Source organism: Myzus persicae, unplaced genomic scaffold, assembly GCF_001856785.1.
Source record: "Myzus persicae strain clone G006 unplaced genomic scaffold, MPER_G0061.0, whole genome shotgun sequence".
Taxonomy (NCBI): Eukaryota; Metazoa; Arthropoda; class Insecta; order Hemiptera; family Aphididae; genus Myzus; species Myzus persicae.
This window is the reverse complement of record NW_019102894.1, coordinates 115,401-141,669: the sequence shown is the minus strand read 5'-3', so window position 1 is coordinate 141,669 and position 26,269 is coordinate 115,401.

Below are 26,269 nucleotides of genomic sequence, written 5' to 3'. Positions count from 1 at the left end.
CTTTTTTAAAGTTTCATGTAGGTAATATTTCATTTATTTTAAAAATATAAATAAATCTCAAATTATATAGGAAAAAAATGTTTTAATATCGAGTATATACATAAAACAATTAAAACACAATAATAACCTCATAAAGTCATAAATCATCAGTCAAAAACTCATAACACATTTTAAATATAATGTATTTGTATTTAAAAAATAAAAATGTTTGATAATCATTTAAATTATAAGTATAATATCATATTTATAATTAAACGCCCCCTAATCGCCTCGATCAACAAACCTCCCTCATCCAATCTATTTTTTGCAAGCACACAGTATACAACTCGATCTTATATAAAAAATCGGAATAAATAATTATTCTAACATTGTACATTTTTAACATTTATTAACATTTTAAACAAAATGTAATAAGCACAATGCTGCGGTTCAAATACAATATTTTCAATTGATTTCTCTCAATCTTAATTCCCACATGACATTTACCATCGTTGGTTGATATAATATGTTCAGTAAGTCAGATAATTATTTATATATGGGTACATATGATAATACAAATAAAATAACATATTAATTCAGTATATATAAAATGCATGTTATACTTTCGATTTAATCTGAATAAGCAGTTAATACCTAATAGTTAAAACCTAAATGTTGAAATTAAAAAATAAATTTTAAAAATATTATGCCCATCAAAAAAAAAATACTAATATTTAAGAGTATAGGGTAATTGTGTGAACAAGGTTCATTTTATGATAAAATATACAATCAATAGTTTTTTTTAAAGATATACTGAATATCTATACATATTATACATAATATGTACAAATACAAATAAAGGATATTTATACACAATGTATGTTAAGTGATTGTTCACTTTTAACATGTTATATTTGTAGTACCTACTTATGATTTTTGTATCCAAACAATACAAAAGGTTAAGTAATTGTAATTATATTTTTATTTTATTTTATTATTTTTTAAAACTAGAAATTAAAGCGAAGAGTCTACAATCAATGTAAATATTTAGGTTAAAAAAAAACTAACAGAAACTTTTAAATAAAAGTGTTCCTCGATGTGTATAAAATGGAAAATTATAGCCGATATGATGTCTGTGTTTTTTTTATTTTCCATTACCGACATTTCATAAAATTTAAAATACAAACATACTTGACATCATGATAAATACCGGCCATAGATTTTCAAATATACACGCTAATTCGCTGTTTAGTTTATCGTATTAGTAGGGATAAGGTACTGTGAAAGTAAGGGGGACGCGTAAATAAACGTATATTGGGGTTTGTAGCATATTTAGACGACCGGCTCTTTACTACGTTTTTGGTAAATTATTTAAGGGATTGGGATTCGATTGCCCCGTACGCTTGTGGCTTGCACTATATAGGTAAACTTGTCTACAACGATGCATTCACACTCACTCGTTAAATTCAAATACATACAGTATTGAGCACATACAGCTGTATTAAGGGTTAGAATACAGTAAACAGAATTATAGCCACGGCAAAGATAAGAAAAACGGTTCACCTTTCAATTGTATATTTACGTACCCACCTACCTATATTGATGCAATATAATTATATGCGTAAAACCTAGTGCCTACGATAAGCGTTATTGCGTGTATTAATCCCGGAATAGAGTGGGTATAATATATATAAAATACATATTATAAACACAAAGAAAAGAAAACTGCAGATTAGCGACGATTTATAACCATACTATACTGCCCCGTACAGGGTATATCACCGTGTGCTTGTCCCCAACGTGTCGATCATAATTGTTATAATATTTTTGAAACTGATGAATTGAAAAACCACGACAAAAAATTATAAAACCTAACACGTTTTGAAAAAAAAATCAAAACCCGTTATTTTTACATCTGGCTGGGTATCATTTCAAATTAGAAAATATTATAGCGGGAAACAAATATTGTACTAAAATAATATTCGATAAAATTCGAGATGCCTAGTTTTTCTATAAAGATTGCATAGCAGAAAAAAACCTCTAAAAATAAACCCACCAAAGAAAAAAAGTCCACCGAAAAAATTTAAATATAAATATGAACACATATGTATACAATATACATAATATATTGTGTTATAAGTTATAATTTATAATTATATATTGTTTTATATTAAGCCATTAGGTAATTAATGATATGATATAGCACTTACAGTAAAAAAACATGAGTCTTAGATAAATACTCCATGTATACAAAAATTACACAACTATAAAAATAATAATATAGTAAGTAAATACAAAACAGGTGGTATAGTAGGTACTTATATTAGTTCGTTGCTCAAGATTAATACAAGGGAAAAGGATATACACCAATAGCCCAAAAAAATTGTTTTTATTCATCTTTGTTACGTCTTTGTTTTTAGCTACTATTATAGGGCATTAATTATTATTATTGTTTATGATTATTATCTGTTATGTGTATATATTATGTACAATTAAGTATTATTGTATTATGCTTTTTCGAATTATAATCAACGAAATATTTTTAAAATATAAAATAGTACAATTGTATATTTGTATGGCACTCAAATGGACTTTTATTTCCATTGGCTTTTTTTCTGCCTTCTATAAAGATTATGCGTGTTGTTAGTCAAATGTGATGGTTATAATTTATACATTTTGAATTGTGACTGAGTTCTATTTAACCGAGTATTATAAATGTATCGTCTATAATTAATAGAGATCTATAAGAACAAATATTCCATAAAATAATTAAGGTTATAAAACGAATTCTTATAAAAAAAATTATAAAAATATAAAAATTATAATTTGTAACCTAAAAAAGTTGAGAGAATGATAAGTAACATAATAAAGTAAATAGTAATAACTACAACAAAAGTTAAACTTGAATTATGAAATGTTTTTAATATTTTTATAATCTTTTATAACAGTGTATTTTACCAGTCATATAATTTGATAAAATGTGTAAAAATGATGTTATAATAAAATTATCAACAGTTGTTATAGATGATTTATGCTACTAAAATTTAATAGTTATAACATATGGCTCGATTTTAAGATGATAAAATTATACGTATATTTACTATTATCGTGTGCCAAAATGAGTAAATAGCGTCACGAGCTGGAAACAATCAGTACATATAGTGTAACTACTCCACGATCTTCGTGTCAGGGTGGTGCTGGGGGACCCCCCCCCCCCAAATTTTAAGAAAATAAAAATTCATTTCTATGGTCCATGAATTAAACTTCAAATAAAAATTTGTACAGCCGTACATTAACCGAAACCTAAAATAAAACCTCGGTATACTAAACTGAATGCGGAACCTAATTAAATCGACTCTGTGTAAATGCATTATCAGCCCCCCACCAAAAAAAAATCCTGGCTACACCATTCAGAGCAGTGTTTCCCAACCTTTTTACCACCACGGACCACTTCAACAATATTTTATAGGTCGTGGACCACCTCAACTTTAAGACAACTAGGAAGGCCTTTTTTTTTGCTCATTAACAAGTATAATATGGTTCCTCAATAAGTCGTAATGTTAACGCTATTTAAAAAAAAAAATAAAAAGTCTATGGTATCGCGGACCGCCAATAATTGGCCCACAGACCACCGGTTGGGAAACATTAACATAGAGTATAGCAGTATACTGCACACAACGAATAATACTGAGGACCAAAGTGACATCTAATTCTGATTCTAATATTCTGAAATAACAGAAACCTTGTAATAAAATACGTAATAGGTAAATAGGCAATTACACTGTACAGATAATATGAATTTAATAATAACAAGTGTTTTAAATATTTTTTTTTTTTGCAATATTTTTATAATTAATAAACTGGGTGTACCTAGTAACATCAATATATCCACAGGCGTACCTACACAGATATTTTCAATGAGAGAATCATATAAAAAACTATAAATATATGTATGTATATTGAAATATTTTTTTAATTTTATTAATTTGTATACATAAATATCGTGTTGTAGAAAAAATTACCAAAGGGTAGGAGGTTGAACACCCAACCCCCAATTGTGTAAGCCACTGTAACTACCATTATTCACAGCTACATCTTGCATAATTTTCGTAACCAAACAATAACATTGATTCAATTATAAAATGTAATCATCACATAACTATACGTTCAATTTGTAATCACAAATCTATCAAATTAAGGGTTATTATCCATAATAAATTATTCGAACCCCTGGCAGCATTGATGTGTAAATTAATCGAATATCAAATGACTATATTTGCTTGAAAAATATATTTGCAGGTCAGTAATTAATTATTACTGCTTTTTAAAAATGTAAAAATTTGTCTTCGAATCGTCGAAACGTACTTCTTATAACGTTATTTTGTACCTAAGTCAATCATATTTTATATTAGTAAATAATAATTTATGTGATTGAGTTCCAATTAGTAAAAATATCATGGCTAATCTAAAAATAAATATTCGATATTTTATATAATTATATTGTTTGTTAGATATATCTACTTAATCAAAATTAAATTTAACACGTAAATGTGTACAAGTAAATTATCTGTATCTTTCTAAAAGTTTTTGATGATAATAAGTCCGATAAATCCTATGGCCCTATGTTGCCGAGGGTTCCTTTTTCAAATAAAAAAAAAATCCTATGGCATCATAAGTCATAACTGATAATATTATACATAACGACGAACTTTTATCATTAACATATTTTAAAACATGTTTTTAACTTTTACACGTATGCAAGCATTTATTAAACTATAAAATAAAAATAAAAATAAATAAACTAACAATAAAAACATAGACCGTAAAAAAATTTTACTTACTCAAATAAATAAAATGTAACTATATATTTTTGTAGTTAAGTATACACCATATAACATTTTTTTTTTGTTGATGACATAAATCTTCTACAATGTGTTGTGGACTTGACGCTCTTTTTATTATTTATATCCCAAAAAATGTCAAATTTGATAGCTTGTGTGTAACCAAGTTACATTTATTCAATGTCCCTATGAAAAAACATGGTATAAATTGTAATATTTCATTTTGGTCATAACTTATTTGATACCAAAAACATATTTAACGCTTTAAATGTAGCGTGTATGCAATTATAACAAATTAAAATAAAATATTTCATTTTTTACCCATACCTTTATACAGACCCAATTCGTGTGTCGTCATATTCGTTTTTAGATCTTTTTTTGTTAAATGTATAAGACTCGTGTCATATACTCATAAGTTATGAAAAATGTCAAATTTACGGTATAAAACAGATGGAACAGTAATATTATAGTACATAATATAGGTATATTGTTTAAGTAATACCTATAAGATCGCGTTCAAAACATTAAGTTCGATTAAAAATTATGATCATTCTAGTTTGAAGTTAGTACATATTTCAATATTATTGCTATCGCCAATATTGTAGCAAATCTGTGAAATTTGAATTTTCAAAAAACTATGTATTGGGTTGTTTCATACTCTTAAACGATATAGTACTCGAAACGTTTAAATAATAGTCACAAAATACATTCATATAGGTAAAATATAAATAAATAATCAAAACATATAATCTAAATTTATAGTAATATAGAGAGTTTTTGAATTGAGTTTATTTCCTGTCCTACGCTACATAAAACAAAATTCAATGCGTTACCTAAAGACGATTTATGAACAGATGAATTATTTTAATATAATACCTATGTACTTTCTCCATGACCTAGGTCTATTAACACTGGCTGATAAAAGAATAAATAGCAATATAAGGTTCCTTTAAAATCTTAGTGATGTCCATCGCTCCTTTCCCTTATCAACTTTCGTGTCCTTCCGAATCCAATCCGCTCTAAATTCAATCATTGCTCTATTTTTTATCCCTAAACGCTCTACTAATAAATTTAAATTCTAAATACCTACTGACTACTACTGAAATTTGGGCCATGTTCGTATTTAATTAATAAAATAAATAAAGGTAGATCGAAAGTAGGAATTAAATTTACTGGACGTGAATAGACTACATTCTATTCTGAACATGATCATATTTTTATTTAAGTATTTATTTCAATACGTCCCTACAACGTAAAAACAGCATAGCTTAATACTAAGTGAACTCTATTTTTAACTATTTAATAAAAATTATTTTTTTCATACAATATTTTACATAAATGGCCTAGTATTTACAAGGTATTTAAAATAAAATGGAACTTTAAAACTTTCATTTAAAATTGTGAATTTATTTTTCACAATACATACATGGTTAATAAATCTGATGTATACATAGGTAGATAAATGTGTACATATTTTACTATGTTGTCAACATTTGACTAAATTAAATTAACACATTAATTATTATCTATGTTCGTACATTAATTGAGTAATTTTAAATTTATGCTGTTAACATTTAATTGGTAACGATTCAAATGTAATCCACAGTGTTAATTTGAATAATCGAGGAACTTGCTACTGCAGCTATATATATTATATTTTTAAGGATAGTTTATCTTTTAACCGTTTAGGTATAACGTATATTTTATATTATATTTTATTATTATAAATATTTTCCCAATTCAATGAGTTGATCTATTTTTTTCCAAAAAAAAAAAAAAAAAATACATAATATTAAGATAATGATATAACTTAAAAGCCAATACATACGTACCATAAAATCAAGTGAATAGGTTATAATATAGCTGTATAATAAAGCTAAATACCTATACCCAGGGCCCACACAAGGGGGACTGTGGGATCTGCTGTCCAGGGGCTCGTCAAAATACATTTGCTGATTTTTGAAATTTTAAAATTTTGATAGGAATCCTTATTTTATATTAAACAATTTTTTTATGAGCTTTAAACAAATTTAGTACAGGCTCCAAAAACTTAGGTAGCCTGTCTATACCATTATTATAGAACCGTTATTATAGTGATACCTGTATAGCTGTTTTATAGAGTTAAAAACAGTCGAAATACTGAGAAATTGTCTTTGAGTGTATAATGGTGGAAAATTTCGAGTCTCGACTATTAATATTTTTTTAAGTTACAACAAAATAATTAAAACAATTTCGAGGAAAATTGTTAATTTTCCTATAAATACCCAATTTTACCAATATTTGAACTTTAAAAAGAAATAAATTAATTGTGTCTAGGTATGTATTTTTGATATTGTATTACTTCTGTATAAGAACAACTTATGACTTGTATTATTATTATTAACTGTTATTTGAACTTGTACTAAATTCTCAGCCTTCTTGACCAAAAAAAAAAAATGTAACCTATCGATATAAATTACAAACATTTCAAAAGTCTATTAATAGCTAAGACTTGATAAGTCATGATAAGAAACTTCAAAACATTCGTTGAACTAAATATTTTAAAATTTTTTGCCATGAACCGGTGTTATGTAAACACCGATTATTCGCGTTTTAAAGATTATCTTTGTTATTTATTCCACATTATGAAAAGTACTGAGAATTACTTCAATAAACTATACCGGAAACCATCCTCGGTGTTAAAGATGGCAAAGCAAATTTATTGTTTGTAGCAAAACATTATTGATAACGATACACACGTGTTTAAAACCAAATGCAGCCCATTCTTCACTGACCCAAAAATCTAAGAAGTCACATATTTTATTAATATAACATTTATTAATCCATTTGTTCATTAAATTATACTTTTCATAAAATATAAAACCATGAAAAAAATTTTTAAAAAGGATTTACTTAATATTTTTTTATAATTGTTTACTTTTATATGGCTAATTTTTTTGTTACATGATTACATAATACTAAATTATTATCACCATTACTATTTTTTTATCCTAGTATTTTATAGTGGTGATTCAATTATATAGTACTTATCGTCATAACGCAAGTATGAATTCATTTTAAAATCAAAATGTAATGATAATAAAATTATATTACAGTATTCGTACCTTAAAGGATAGAAAAAATTATATAATATAATTTTAACACAATACAAAATCGTTTAGATCCAGGCACAATAGGTACGGTACATAATACCTACATAATAGAATTTTATTTAATATGAAATTAGAGTCGATCTAGAGCAAATAGATGATGTAAAATACGATACTAATTACTAAAAAAAACTGGGAACAAAATATTTGTGATTAAAATATTATTTAATATAGGTAGAGCATAGTTTTTACACTAACCCCCAATTATATCTTGCTTAGGCAGCCGAACGTACACTCTCAATGAATAACTTCCGCAACACACAGAATATTGGAAGTAAACTGGCGGTGTCCTAACTCCTAAGCCGGTGTTACACGTCATTTATTGAAAGTACCTATCAAAAAATAATCTTATTGGCGGTATCTCAATATTTGGGACTTACCTATATGTATAAAACTACAATAGTATAATATTATAGATAGATACATAGGAGGTATAACAGTAAGAAATGGCATCTTTTTTTTTCAAAATTATGGCGTAACTTGGCATAATGCCATACGTTAGAAAATAAAATCAGAAAAATTAAAAGACAACATTTGCCTACTATACCGAAAGAACTTAAATTAAAAAAAATGTCATAGTTATATATTTAAAAGTGCAGTGATAGAGACACAATAAATTATTATATTATATACCGTACTCGCCTGCAGAAAGAACGAATATACTAATTATTCGTCGAATATTCGGACATCCTTAGTTTCGATTCAATGTTTATTGTGTGAACCAAACATCAAACCCTATAAATGCACTACAAACACATTGTGTAATTACTATGTAGTCTATTTGTCTATATTATTATTTAACAACTAGCGATGGTAAAATATGGTTTTTATATTAACACATTTGTAAAGTATTATATAACCTAGTATTACTATTATCTATTATTATTTATTTTATACAATATGCAGCCAACAGAAATCAATACCTACTCGATTATTTATTTTAAATGATTGTCATGCACATTTATTAAATTATTAAATTATCAATTAAATAGGTTAAAATAATATTAATTTTAAGATAATTTTTTTATTCATTGAGTTTTTTTTATTGCCATTTTTCCGTGTAAGAATTTTATCTAATTTTTTCAGGATAGTTGATCTTTTGTTTAATAACAGAGTTTTATAGAAACTCAAAATTTCAATTTAATTTCTCAGAAATATGTTATTTAACGATATGTTATAATATGATTTCCTACAGTATTTGTAATTTTTATTGGAACATTCCAAAATATATTGTACTTATTATTTGTGCAATGGTTAAATGGTTAAATTAAAGTCGAAGGTAATTAATTATGTATTAGTGTAATAGTGTTGACAAATCGTAAATATTGTAATAAACTATAACAAAATAAGTATGTATATTGTATTTGTACATTGACAATTAACTTTTTAAAACATATCTATTATATTCATTCAAAGTACGCTTTAAGACAGCACCACTTCAACAATTTCTAATATACAAGACATTTTGTAGGAATTTGAAGAACAATTTAAACTAAATGATAATTTTAAGGATTCCGTGACGATTTGCTTAATGTTGGGGACTTGATGTAAGCTTAAATAGTTATCACTTAATTTTGTACCTTATAGGTTGAATAACTTATTGATATAAATATTTTACTTCTGGTTTAATCAATATTTAATTTCAAAAAAAGTAATCGTTAAAAGTTTCAAATGCATCTTCATTTTTCATAGTTAATTAATTAAAATGAGTTAATAAATGTACTTTGTTGAAAGCTTACTCTTCCTAAGTTTATAAGGAATAAGACTGTACAACTATTATCTAGTCCATCATAGTATTGCAATTGGAAATAAGCGAATACAACTTAATTGTAAAATTTCGGTGTTGTTGTGTTTTCTTAAGTCTTAATGTTATTTATACTATTAGTGTTCAGCTTTTAAATATTTCATACTTGATGATATGAAATTTCATAAATAATGATAATGTGAATTATAAAAATGCAAAATAAATGTTTGTTTTAAAAATTATTTTACCAGGATGAAAAGTTATTTTAGCTATCAAACAAATGAATTATCGATGAAACGTCTAATACTTTTCAATGAATTTAAAATTTCCTTAAATTCATTATTAAGTAATCGAGATGCATTACGATTAAAAAAATTGTATCGGTTCTACAAAAAAGGGGTTTGGTATAGACTTCTCATTAAGCGTAACATTGTATTCTAAGAATATTACAATTTTATATTAAAATAATATTATATTATTATAAATGCCTCTAAATGATTATTCTAATAAATCGAATGAAATAATAATAGTATAATAAAAACTCTGAAACAAAATTATTAAACATTTAAACCACCTTCAAAATTTCCATTGACTCGATCATATAATAATTATAGGCAGCGTTTTCCAGAACACCGTTTCTCTCTACATACACCGATCGCCGGCGTCGTGGCGCCCTCGATGGCTTAAATGATGGAAAACTACCCCCTTTCTACGTTACTAGGTAGCGCCACTTCCACAGCCGTTTGGCTTTAAGACAGTCCACATAATACTCAGAACATTAGATTCCAAAAAATAAAATGGACGGGTTCTGGGTCATCGTTTTCGTAAATAATTATTTTGAACACATTTCTGTTCAATTACGTTACAAAAACTTAACGAACGTTACACTTTCGGTATCGGACTAGCTCAATATGAAAATATTATTTAAGGAAAACGTACCTCTGTCTCTATATACTAAAACAATAATGTAAGAAATAATAAAACAAACATAAAGTTTAAAATATTAGTGTAACACAATATTGTAAATATTAATTTTTATATTATAAAAAGACAATGGTTGATTATGAAATGTTATTTATTGATCTAGGATTTTTCGTTATTATAGTAGTATTATTGTACAGGTACATTTTTAATCTTCTTAACTGTACTACTGGGCTTCTGCCGTTTTATTCGTCTGAATTAATTATTATTATTATTATTATTATAGCTCTGAAGCAAAATATAGGCATATAGAAAAACATTGATTATCCACGTACCTTTAAACAATGCTGCGACAATACAACGGTCATCGAATAATAATAATATAATATGCAGATTATAGGCAGCACGTGACTAGTAGAAAATAGGGTACTGTCAACTGTTTCTACGTGATAAGCAATAACTATATTATGTATTTATATAGACTATGTCATTTGAAATGCTGTAAGAAGACCAAAATATTGTAGTTCAACCTAGGTAGCAGTATTATAGCAGACATCATTAGAATACAATTTGTTGTCTGAACACAGCACAGAAAACTAATTTTAGAATTATTAAAGCAGGTATTTATGCATTTAATATGTCATTGGTGTATAGGTATCTGCATGTAATAATAATTATTGACAATACAATTCGATGGATGGATGGATAGAGATTTAGAAATAGATTTTTTTTCCCTAAACTGCAGTACAACATAATGTTATATAATAAAAATAAATTTTTTTATATTATATCGCACAACACGGGAAAACGTGTATAATATTCTATTATACAGAGCACATATATCGGTACATTTTTTCACCACCATAATCAGTTTTTCAATTATTGCATCTGCAGTGTCTTTGCCAATTATAATAGTGTGTTGTACGTCTAATGCAGCCCTCGATCTACTTTAGGAATATTAATCAAAATCAATTTCATTATTTATGATATATTTTTATTACAGGTACCAGGTATCTGTCATTTTTTTCATAGAACTTATTGTTAATAACTTAATGTAATTTTACAAATTAAAATCGTACAAATTATATTTATTTTGGATCATAACTCCTTGTTAAAATTAAAATAATAAATATGCTTAAGTTGGAATAAATAATTTAAATATTGATTTAGAAATCTATTATAATGGATTCCAAACGCAGCCTTCTGAAATAAGCCTTTGATTCTTTGTGGAAAAAAAATACTAAAAAATCAAACAACTCATACATCTTCCCAAAAAAAGACTAAATACTCAAACAATCTACGACCTATAACACAATATTATCCTGTATGAGACGCTCGGTTATAGAGAGAAATATATGCACTCAATACAATAATATTATAACATATTAATGATTTCAGACCAAATGGGAGTTTTTTTCTTTTACTTATAACAATACTTATTTTGTGGCCTAGGTTTAGCTGTTCGAAAGTCTTGGAGAAATAAAAAAAACTTTTATCGGTGTAAACTTACTTAATAAAAAAATTCCAAAATTAAAGGTATATCACACTCGTTCGTTCGTCTTCGCGAGTACTTACTACCTACACATAATATTGTTTGTTGACGACACGAGTCACGACACGTAATATTACAATGGCGTGTCCGTTTTCTTGGGTTCTACAGGAAAATCAATACGCTACTTTTGAGCGCACGTGCATGTGCATGTATACCCTTCGAATTGTGGCGTGGGTGGGAGAGGAGGAGGTAATGGCGGAGGACCGCGATTCCAAACTCTTTGATTCGGTCGCGCGGGTTATTATTATACAATTACATTTACATACTACGTATATAACGGCCGTATGGACCTATAATAATATGATGTATTAAACGACAATAACAGATAATGAAATTACATATAATTCTATATACGATACCTACGCATATTATATTATTATACCGGAAGCGTGACTACCGTGGTGAATTTATATGATTACGCCTCCCATGATTATGTCTTATATTTATTAGTAGTTATTATAATCATGTGCCGAGAAGGGCTGTGTCTTTCATTATTTGAGTTTATATTATAATTGTATTATCATTACCTAGTAAAAACAAAAAAAACTATAGTATGTGATGTGTTATTAGAGATTTTTGACTTTGCCCCCCCCCCTCCGATTTATACTTTTCCGGAAGCCCTCGATTATTATGTAATATTATAAGCGCCTAGTCTTTGCCAGACCGCCGCAAAAGCTGAACGACTTTAGTTTTAGCGGCGGGCAACGACCATATACACACACCGTTGCAGATGCGCCGCATCCCTGCAGAATATCACGTAGCTACCACGGGTGTAGGGGAAAAGTTTGCGTTTGTCTCGTACAAAGGTTTTCCACGAAACGTTATGGAAAACTTTGAAGGGATAGGTAGGTAGTTGGGGTGGAATATATAATACACATATATATATATATTACGATGGGTTTAGACTTTCGCACTTAGTCTGCGAGTGAGCGTGCGTTTATTTATATTAATTATACATATACATTAATATAAGGTAATATAAGGTACATGCAGTTTATAAATTAATCGGTCGACTATATATATTAATATGTTTGTTGCAGATCGAACAAGCTAGTGGACGGCCCTATAATATGTAGGTCACCTATACTTATGGTAATTTGTCTTCCTACAATACGGATAGCAGGAGCTAAACCCACACTCGAAGAACTCCCTGGGATTCTACGTGTTATATAAAAATATATTATGTAATTGATGTCTAAAAATATTTTAAGTTATACATTTAGCAATATCAGTAGACAATGGTCACGCTATCGAGGCTTTTTTTTTAATTAAAAAAAAAAAATATTAGTAGACACCAAAATTCTTTTATATTTTACGATATTAAATAAAGATAATATAGAATTATAGAGCATAATCAAATATATTAAATGTTAACCAATGTATACTTATATAATGTAGTACATTTAATAGCACATTTTTAAACTGTTGTTTTGTATAGTTAATAGTTATGTTAAAAAAAATCTAATAATTTAGACGTATTTTAGTTTACAGTTTTTTATAGTTTATGTTTATCTGAAATCATTAGGTACATTATGTTTCTAATACCTACCTAAATAAAACATGTATTGGTAAATGTTCAGATAATGGTACTAATATTGAAAAAAAACAAATTCAACTATTTTTTTAAAATTAAAACTAAAGCGGTCTGAAATATAAAATATAATCTCTTTTTTTATAAATCAAAATTTAAAACTATACAATAATAACGGGAAAATGTATGTTATATATTGTTTTAAAAATGCATTATGAGTACATAATATGTATACAATAATTAATATAATTATGCAGCTACAACTATAAATTGTAAAGCAATAACAATGCTACATAGGTGTAAATTATAATTTAAATGAATTCTATTGAAACCTGTATATTATATTAAAATTATAAATATGTTATAGGTGCTTATTTATAATACCTATTGGCTATAATCTATATGTATATGTGCAATATGTATCATACATAGGTATAATCACCCTATCTATTTTATACGTTACAAGTATGAATAAGTCATATAAGTACCTATATATGTTAAACACGGAAAATGATTGATATACCTAATATGAAATGTAGCTTAGGAGTGTGAGTATATTTCATCGGCCCAATCCATCGTTCAAAGATTCAAATATATAATTACATTTTTTTAACAATAACTAGCTAGCATACGTTAATTATAATTTCAAAATAGTTTCAAATTAAACCGTTTTACTACAGCGAAGTTAATCTATTATTTCAAGTGCATTATAATATATACGTATCATATGTTGCAATTTTAGTTGAAATTGTACTGCTGTGTACGCAATCATGTATCTATTTTACAGTACAAAATTAATCTGGTATCAAACTTGAATTCTCAATGATTGTATATTATAATTACTTATTACTTATTAAGGCAGGGCCCCCACAAGGGTGGGAGCGCTTGCACCTGGAATAGGTCCAGTAGTGGCCCGGCTATTTCAGGCACCCGTTCAAATTAATTTGTAATTTTTGAAATGTTAATAGCAATAATAATTTTATATTAAATAATATTTTAAAATATGTGTATATTATTATAGTATTATATCAAGTCGTTATGTTTTAAGCAAGGTTAATCAGAAATCGTGTATGTGATACCAGTATCGCTTGAAATAGGTTGTATTTTGTTGGAAGTTTCGTATATAGGGCTCGCATAAGCTTTCAGTACAGGGGCCCAACATTTGATGTGAGGGGGGGTAGGCTAGGTATAGCCAGTATAGGTATACACACATAATATAGATACGTATACAATACAACTAGCTGATATAGGTAGGGCCTACTCCTCCTAGTTTAGGTTAGGTACACATTTTTAAAAAACAATAGAGAAGAATCTTAAAATTTATATTACTATCTGGGTATGCAAAGTAATAAAAAAAAAAATATCGTAGGTAATACTAGATTTTATTGAATGGAACTCCCAGCTGCGTGATGGCAAAACGATTTTTCTTTACAATATTATTTTAATGTTTTATGAGTACATAATATTGGATATATTATAATACGAGTGTATATGGTAAATTTGTTAATATTATATAAGTTTTGTATACGAGTATTATACGTTTTATTCGAATATGTCCTTAATACCTAACTGGGAAAATGGTAAAATATCGTATTTGTATACATCGTTCTAGGAAAAGCTTGTCACTTAAAAATATGTAAAACCAGTTACAATATTATACTATAGTCACGAATAGGATTAAAACCAATCACGTAGCAAAATATATTTTATTAGTTAAATATTAGTTATATGTTATGCAAAACTTGTAGGTATAATATGCATAATAAATGTATAAAAAATACAAATAATAATTATATGGGTATAGTATGTATAATGTATATACTGAAGTATACACTTATATAGATATATAGCCATTGAACGAGACCGTCTAAACTCTGATAATTGTGTTTGCGTGGGAAAACGTTCCGAGGGGTGAGTGCTGCAGGTATTAGGTACTATACCTACCTATCTACGCATCGTGGTTTGAAATTCATATAAAATCTTGCGGAATAATATTTGAATAACATTATTATTATTATTATTATTATTATTATGACCGATATTTTGTAACCGATCATAGCGAGTGGTAAAAGCGCGTGACGGCGTGTGGGAACGCGCGGACTGCACACCGAACCGGTTGCGCGGAGATGAAAGAAATGAATAAAACGGACCTCACAGATTCACCCTCGCAAAAGACGCGTCATCGCAGAATCCTGCTACTATATGGCTCTCCAGTTCAGTAATGCATCGACCGCGTTCCGAGATCGCTTCGGAAAGGTTAGGTTATCGTATATAATATATTTATGTGTCTATATTATATGGACGACGAACGGCAAATTTCGTAGAGATAGTTTTGTGTGATAATATTATGTTGTGTAATGTGAACGTAGCGTACCTATAAGTCTCAAAAAGTCTATGATTAAATCGAGTCGAACGGACAAAAATTCAATTTGTATTAATGCAGTGTTGCAACGGCTGATGAGGGAAAGAAAACGAAGATTTATTGAAAACAAAACTTCTGCAGTAAATAAGTGGCGCCGTATCAACATTAATTATCGTATATATAATATTATAATTGTTATCAATTTATCATCAATATAATATTGAAATATCGTAATCAAATCTTCCGCGATCTTAAAAAATCCGGATGAGCTGATAAAAAAAATACGTTCATACTTAAGCTATGCACACGTGCGTATGGTATTATATAATAATATATCGGCCGCTTACAGTTTTTTCCTGTATTCGGGACACGCCCACGAGGTCGGAAAAACTCGCGTTGGAAAATATAATATTTTTTTCACCCTTTTCCGCGAGAGTTTTTTTTTCATATATATTTTATATACTTTTTCCGCACGGTACATATATTTTTCTCACCGGCGCCGGCCAATGCGAAATAAAACGCCGCCGCCGGCAGTCGGGTCGGGTCGACCGTGGCGGCGGTGGCCTCGGCTCGGCGGGGGCGACGGAATCAAAGATGGCCGTCGGCGGGACGGTCGCGCACGCGCCGCCATTCGCGCGCTTCGCAAGTCGGCCGCCGCCGAGGCGACCCTTTGCGCAGAAACCACAATCGCAGCGTTTTTAGCACTGTTCCGCCGCCGCCGCCGCCGCCGCCGCACTCGGTCCGCGTACTCCTCTCACCTCTTGCGCGACGCCGAACCGTTTTAACGACTCTCGAGAACGCGCGGGCCTGGTGGGCGGAGGAGCGGTGCAGTGGGCGAGCAGACCGCATTCCTACCCCCGCCCTTCCCCCACCCACCCCCCGTTTATAACGTAATCCAGAGCCGTAATCCGTTCGCTGCGGCCTCCGCAGCCTCCACCCAGCCATCCGCACCGCACTAGACCACCCCACCCCGCGACGGTTTTGATCTCTTTGGCGCACTCGAACGGCCGTCGCCCGCCCGTCCGACGGTGAATGACGTTGACGGACGGACCGGCAGCGGCGGCGGCGTCGACGACCACGACCGCGACGACGACTACTACCACGACGGCGACGACGACGGCGGCGGCGGCACCAATGGCGACCGGCCGGTCCGGGTCGACGACGACGATGGTGACTACGCGGGTGGCGAGCGCGCGGCTATTGATTCAAAACCGTCGGCCAGCGCTTCGCTCTTTGATTCCTCGCCGGTCTATGCGCGCATATAATATAATATAATATAACTGCCTATATGTGTATACATATTATTACTATTACTATATGCGTCGCCGCCGCCTCGTCGGTCGTCCTTTGCGCGCTCTTGTCCGTCCGCGTCTTACGGTCCGATACACACGCGATGGCGCGGAGCTCTATTATAATAATATATAGGTGTACCCGGCCTCCCATATAATATTATTATACTATAGTATACGTCACGTTCGTGATACACGCATATTCATCCACCTTTGACGTATAATATTATTATTATTATCATTAGAAATATTGTTATCTTAAGCCTCTATACCTGTATGTTACGATATTATTAGGTATACAGGGTGATTCAATGAACATAATTAATTGTTGAAATAATTGTCTGATTTTCGGAACTTTTAAATGTATACCTATCTATATACTTAAGGGCAATATTTTCAAATAATTAGTGCAGGCATATTTACATGGGTAGGTGTGTTTTAATTACCAAGAAACTACACCCAACATTTTGATTGAGATGCATCAAATCTTAAAAAAAAATCTCAAACATAAATTGCAGTAAAAAGTTTGATTTTAATTTGAAAAACCCAAGTTTGTATCGGATATACTTCTTTAAATGGTGCATGTTAATGAAAATATTGTCCTTATAAGCATGTTCAAAAATTTAAAATATCGGGATTTGAATAAATTCATTATTTATTAAGATAAAAAATGGGGTGTGCAGGTATACTTGGCGATTCATTCAGTATACACATATATATATAAGTATGTATCCTGTCGGGAAATTAGTAGTAATATAGACTATAGGTAGGTAAATACTCATCTTTGTCACACGTTAAATTAAATATAATCTACTTATAAAATATATTTTACATGTATAATAATTATATAGGATAGTTCTATCATCAAGTTCTGCACTCTCCGGCCTCCGCGGCTCTAGAAACGGTTTTTTGACACCCGGAGAAATTGTTTAAATTATTTAGGTGCGCTTAAAATATACTCGTGGTTAAATTATATACGCAACAGTCCGCATCATTGAATAATTGTACATGCAATTCTATTATTTCACTTTTAAAATGCATTAATATATTAAAATAACAGTTTTTGAGTGGTGGAGATCGTTTCTATAATATTATTGGGTTTCTATTTACTACTATTAGTAGCTACCTACCTAAAAATTGTATCTTCGTAATAATAAGAATGAATTCTCGACCGTCGTTATACCCTCTACACTACATAGAGAAATTTAATATATGGGTGATCAGCATCAGTTTAATTAAAACACCCATTATTTTCGGAGTATTTCGATGCCAAAAAATGAGTTTCAAACGATTTTTTGATTAGTAATGCCTAACTTAGGTACCTACCTATAAGTATTTCAAATTTTCAAGTTTATAGATAAGCGGAGCAGCACAGGGGTACCTACACAGCTACATGCCTACTCCAAAAAATGTCGGTCATTCATTACTTCACTCATCTAAACTCTAAACACATTTTAAATTTACATATAGGTAACTATATAACCCAACTACTAAAACTTCAATTTCCATATATTGTGTAAAGTGTACCTATATAGACACTTACATGGATTATTTTATGTACCCATAGTTCCACTTCTATTACGGAGACCACATTGTAGGGTGTATCTGCAGGAAGATATTATATTATATGGATTTTTTACGTATTTAAATAGAATTTCAGCGTATACAGACATACCAAATAAGATTGTCAAATTCTCTCCAGATACAACCCTTGAATACAATATTAGCTATACTAGATGTATACTTAAATATAATATTATCTTAAACTATAATATATATATATAAGCATACCTGCTACCGACCTCGGCCATCGATGTCTCAATAAAAATAAGTATTTTGTTGGTACATATACGTTATAGATGTATAGGTACGTATTTTGGCATTGTCTTAGGTTTCTTTTATTTATTTTTGCAACAGTTGTGTACGTTTATATATATTACAGTAATTTACATCTTCGTGCATGCATTGCGTTTATATATAATTACACATACTTGTATATGTTCTGCAAAACGAATTAAATTATAATTCTATTACATATTATTATGTGCTGCAGTACATCGAGTTCATGTATATAGGTATAACATTATAGGTATATATATATAGTATAACATTATGAATAAATTAAGGCTAGTGCTGTGGACATTTTTTTTTTACATACACAATACACATATATTATAATAATATTATGATGATTATTATTATATACACGATGTATTTACAAATACTAACATTCCTTTTCGGACCTTAAAATATAATATGTGTACAGCGCAACAATTTAATTTTCTATTAAACTCAAAAGTGCCTGTATAATGCAATATGTTTGACTTTATTACGCTGAAATAATTTCAACAGTCTCCTTGAATTCAAACGTATTATATTTTATGGTCAAATATTTACCTTATTTATACATTTGAGATTGTACGTTTTATAATTTAAATGAGAACCTTTTATGTTCACTTGGTCATAAACATTAGGTAGAGGTACAAAGAAATGTTGTTTCGGTCATTTTTAGCATTCATTATAATATATATGTTGTAATATTTTAACCAAATTTTTTTAGAATTATCTTATTTTTAATTCTTTGAAAATGTAATTACATTTTACTATAAGATTTTGAATTCAATAATTAAAACATTATAACTTTTATTTAATATAATAAATAGCACAATATACACCTATAGATATTTTTTGAACATGACACTATATATACCACAATATAAAACTGGAAATATAAATAATATTACTATAAAAGTGTACGGTATTTAAAAAAAATCTATGTGTTATATTTAAAAATAAGATTATCGTGTGTTTTATATTTTTATAAATGATAAAAAAACTTTGTTTTAGTTTGTAATAGGTACTTAAAAAAATGTTCATTGAGACTGCGTTAATTGAAAAACATTTCTCTTCGGTAATAACGTAAGCTTTTAGTTTTATATAACTGACATACATAAATATTATGTTTGTTATTAAATGTTGAAATTTTATAAGCTAATTATACATTTATACATGACGTATAATATAATAAAATATAAAACAATTGAATTAAAAAAATTAAGTGATGGGCAATAACTTATTATTGATGCTATTGATATATCGCTTGAAAGATTATAGTGTTATTCTTCAAGAAATTCAACAATATCATATTTATAAGTAAATATATTATATGCACTACCTACAGTGTAAATTAAATTATAATGAAAATTTGGTACATTATAATATGTCAAAATATATTATTATGTCTATATTTCCTAAATTATACTATTATTATTTTTACAATCAATGCAGACATATCTGAAGATCGGCTTAACAATTTATACAAATTATCGTAAAAGACTAAAATATGCTTCACTATATACATCATGCTAAATAATAATTATGTATGCGACATTCAATATTTATTGTAACTCTGTGAGAGTGTGAGCTATATAATTACTATATAATATTATATCGGAATACAAAGAATAATAAGGCTAATTTTATCTTCAACAAATAACTGTGTTGACACACTGCAGCTACAAATGATATGGGTAGTAATACGCCAACGTCCACGACCGGATTAATGAAAATACGCCTAAAGGCAATGATTTTATCTGCCCTCTAGTACCCTAAATATACACCTCAGACATGTTTTTATATTATCTAAACATGTTCACGTAGGTACATAACATAATATACATCCTGCAAAGTCAACCTATCACAAACCACAGTGTTACATATGCCGCATACCAGTAAACATAAAAATATTACCTAGAAGTAGAAGTGTATAGTATCTATATTCTATAAATAGCATATACATAACGAAAAGTAAGCATACATTTAAAAATTAACTGTTTATCTATAAGCATATAACTATATGAAGTATAAATTATACCAACATATCAAGTTGATAATATTTGGCACCTTTAAAAATTTGGCAGTTTTGGAAATATTTGGCTTGTAGTACAAGCCTTGTACCCACTTTATATTATGCGTCAATCCAGTACTATTAACGTTCGCATAATAGCAACCAAGCAACATGTTACAATATGGGTTGAAACGAAATAGTTTTAAAATATTAATTTTATAATAATATTATGATTATAAGTAGTCAAGTGGGATATATTGTACATATAATATTTATCGAATTGAGTGGTTTGATTTGAAATATATATTTTTTTATATATTGAAATGATTATACTGCCGTTGGATTTTATAAAAGCGAGCTGATACATTCAATCCCTGTTGGTCTATAATGTATGTAAAGGTTATCTAAGAGTATGAAATTATAACATATATATGTTGTTAGTACTATCGTTGAAATTGAAATTCATTACGAAATTAAGGTCCGGGGGACTTGGAAATTCAATAGGAAACTCGTAAAATATTAATGTCGCAGTGTATAATATTATGAGCTGAACACAATATTTCGAACCGTCCTGAAAACAGTGAAAACCCTGCAACGCTTTTCCACACGTGCTTATAATAATTATTATTATTATATGTATGTAGTAATAATATAGTATTTCATCACGAATAAGTAAACTATGTAGTTATGTATATATATATATATAATATATAATACAATTATATGCCTGTATGTACTATACATATTATAATTTGTATGTGTGCTACCTTTGTCCTCTAGTAAGTATATATAATAATATATCCTTGGTCCTCGTTTGAATTCGAGAGCTTCGGACGGACGATAGCAAATTGGAGAGGACTCGCGAATAACGGGCACTCCGACCCTGTAAGTATATTATACATATATACCTATATACATGGATCCGGCTTAAAACAGTACATATATACTATATTCTATTTGATATTAGTGTGTAATACAAAGCCAGCCCCGTGATGGCTGAAGTTAAGTTCACTTTATATCATGTTATACAATAATAATATTATGTATTTACTAGTGTATAGGTACGTATATTTTGTATGATGTATATATTATATAATGTTATAATAATTACCTACAGCGGCGTGAGAGATTTTCGCTCGCGTGATTATTGTTCGCTACGGTGGGGAGAGAGTTGGAGGGGGAGAGGGAATACCGGAGATGGAGACGATCGACCTTTTTTTTTACAAAGGCATATAAAACACACAATATAATATACCCGATTGGAATTATCAACGGGTGATGTACGTGTGATATACTTACACCGTACCCCAACGTTTATCGAAACTTATAATTGTATTAAACTACCGTGTATTGATACTCATTGTACCACGTTGTTAAGTATAAATTTTATGTAAATGACGTAATAATGAGTTTGTTTGGACGATTTGTATACACACAACTATCTGTAGCTAGGAAACATATTTATCTCATCATCCGACTTGTTAGCCGCACTCGCGGCCCCTCGAGGTATTTTCGCACCAGTTGGGTCGAATATTAGGTATTATTATAACACGCGGACGTCTGCTTTTTCTATTTCATTATTACTTTACCACGGTATATAGTCTATACCTATAGATTATGAAAATATAGCCACTCGTAGTATTTTAGATATATTCACATTTACAATATCCATATTACATATAAATAAAATACATACATGTATATTATATACATTCCGCCGGCACAGCTTCGAGAATTATTCATGATTTTGCCCTTTGTTTTAGCCACCGCAACCACTGCCGGCGGTTGCGTTCCTTATTAATCTGCGAATAACGGCGCGAGTTTCAACAACGAAATTTATACATACAAGGATATAAAATCAGCAAAATATTTGTTGTTCGAGTGCAATAATAATTATTATTATATAAACACAACAACAACAACAACAATAATAATACAACCGTATATATTCTGTCGCATGCTCTTCGAAGCAAAGGATTGGGTGAATTTATAGGTAGTATGTGTTTCTCGTTAATCGTTAGGGAGGTAAATGTATATTATATGTACCTATGTTTACAGTATAACTCATCTGTAATATTAAAATTCCTTGAAAATCATATTTTATTATAGATAACAAGTGAGCGTTATATTGTTCAGATTACTATCATATTACTTATATTAGTTATCATATTATTTTTATATTGTATCTATATTTATTGTAATAAGTGATAACTATGGCAGAGGACTGGTAGCCATAAAAAACCACCAACTTTGCATTTCAATACCCAAAAATGCATTTATATGTAAAATAAAAAATATACCTAAAATGTCTTTAAAAATAAAATCAAGATTAAAAATACCAGAATTTATTATTTTAAATTAGTTTTATTTGTTCAAATGTAATAACTAACATTTTATTATAATTTATAAAATTATATCAGGCTTCTAACAAAAACGTGCACTAGGGCTAGTACAACATCAAATTATATGACAAAATTTGATAATAAATTTATATTTTGGATTTATTATTTGAAATAAAAATTAAAGTGGAGGAAAATTGATAAAATTATCAAGTAAGTTAAAAATATTTCTCATAAAATATAAAATCGAAGAAAAATAACCTAAAAACAAAAACCCCCAAGTATGCATTCATATAATATGCAAAATAAAATTTAACAAGTAGCTTTTGAAAGTAAGAAACATGTTTGTTCCATACTCTGCTATTTTTGTCACTAACAATTAATAAGTAATAAACTAATAACTAATAATTAAACATGCTATTGGTTCGATGTTTATTAATCATTATTTATTATAATACAGTATATACCTATACATTATTTTATATTATATGCGAGTGTTGTGAATAAACATGCGAAGAGTTAAAAATAAAAAAGTCATTGACATTTTTGCTCTCTTTGTTTCACCTCTCTAATTCATAAAAAAAACAAACAATTAACGCAGTGCTTATGAAAAAATAAAAATATTTTTATATTTCTCCGCGAGAGGGCTGACGTAGTACAATTTGTATGAGCAACTCGTGAAATTATTTAAAATTAAAACGAGAGCCATAAAAAATATAGACTTATTTTTAATGTTCTGTGTAAGTAATTGGCATTATTTTAGGGACAATTGTAGAATTAAATAAAATAATATATTTGAGTGGTACCAAATATTAGTTAAATTGAGTTAACAATATTATGTTCAAATAAATAGATTATTTAAGCAAAAGTGTATAAATTAATTATCAATGAATAATATAATAAAATAAAAATAAATAAAATAATATAATAAGCTATAATTTATATAAATAACAAGATCAAACTCTGCCATTCTAAAAAGCTAAGGTGTTTTTTCTTGATCTATTTGTTATACAGAATATAATTGACAAATAAAGTAAAAACCATAAATAATATAACATATTATATAATATAAATTATAATATATATATTATATATATATCACAGATCAGAACTTAAAAAATCAAACTATACAGAACATATTTGATTTTATACCTATACATTTATGACTTAAATTATACTTGAAAGATGCGAGTGTATAATGTTTAATCAAATATAATTTTACTAGGTACCTGATAATTAAATTAATATTAACGTGCACAATTAAAATTAGGCTTTTCAACAAAAGCAATGAAAAGGAAATAGTTAAATGTGTACAATTTAATTATTATATTATTTTTTATAAATAAATAAATAAATAATATGTTTAAAGAATCCAAATTATACATAGGAGTATATTATAGAAGAATAACGTAATATACATACTACAATATTTAAAATTTAAATTTAAAAAAATTTCAAATAATAATTTTGAGATAGTTAAATATTTAGATAATATTTTCATTATTTCTCATTGACAAAATTACATTATATTAATAAGTAGATGATAATAAGTTTAAAGTGGTAAACCTTTTTTTAGCAAAATGTACAGTTCCAGAGAAAAAAGAATTTCCACTGCACCTTTTAATATTATATGAAATGATAAATAACACCATGCTTCTAGAAAAATGAGATTGAACATATATATATATATATATATATACCTTATTAGAGACAATATCAAGCAGTGCCAGATTGGAAAAAATCTATAGATCAAAAATCAAAACAATAACTGCTAAATACTTTTTTTGGGGTGAGAGAATCTATATCTATTGAAATCTGAATAATATCATTCGATTTTCTATGCATATATATGTATAATATAGGCTGATAAGTTTATTATAATTTATAGAAGTAAATGGTGTTCTTTTAAAAGAATTGTACTGAACAAGGTCTTTAATATAAGTTGGAGTATAAAAGAACAGTAAATATCGTTTTGAGCAAAATATATTTTTTAAATTCTGAGTATTCTTGTAAGTATAAAAAAGTATCTTATAAGAATTCTTTAATTTCAGACTCTAATTAAGTTAAAATGGCAAATAAAATGCACATCTGTATTTGATATAGTTTTTTTAAACATTTATCCTTACAAATTAAACTTTAAATAAAATCAAGACTATTCATTGAATATTTTTGCATTTATTGTACCAAATATTGCATTTTATAAGCTATGGGGACATATTATTATAATATAATATAATACCTAATTTAGGGATAATTAATTGAAATGTTAGTAGTAAATAATGCATAATACATAAAAATATGCAACATATTTTGGTTATGACTTGGCATTCATCGATAAATAAAAAAATTATTATTTATTATTTGCAAAGTTATTTTCTATACACAAAAATCAGTCTCCCGGTCTTTGCGAGATAAAAAATCTTTTAAATACGATACGCGTATCAGTACTGAATTTTATAGCTCTTGTTTTGCAGTCGAGTAAAAAAGGAAAAAAAGGTCTTAGGTGATGCACACACACACACATTAAACCATTGCAACGACGACGACGTGCGTCTGTCGTATTGATCGCGTCTTGTATGGCGGCGGCGGCAGCGGTAGCGGAGGTGAAAAGGAGAGAAAGGAAGGAGGAAGGAAGGAAAGCGAAGGAGAGAAGACCGTATATATACATACATCGTGGACCCCTCGAGTACGGTTAGCCTGGCGGGGGCGCGAAGA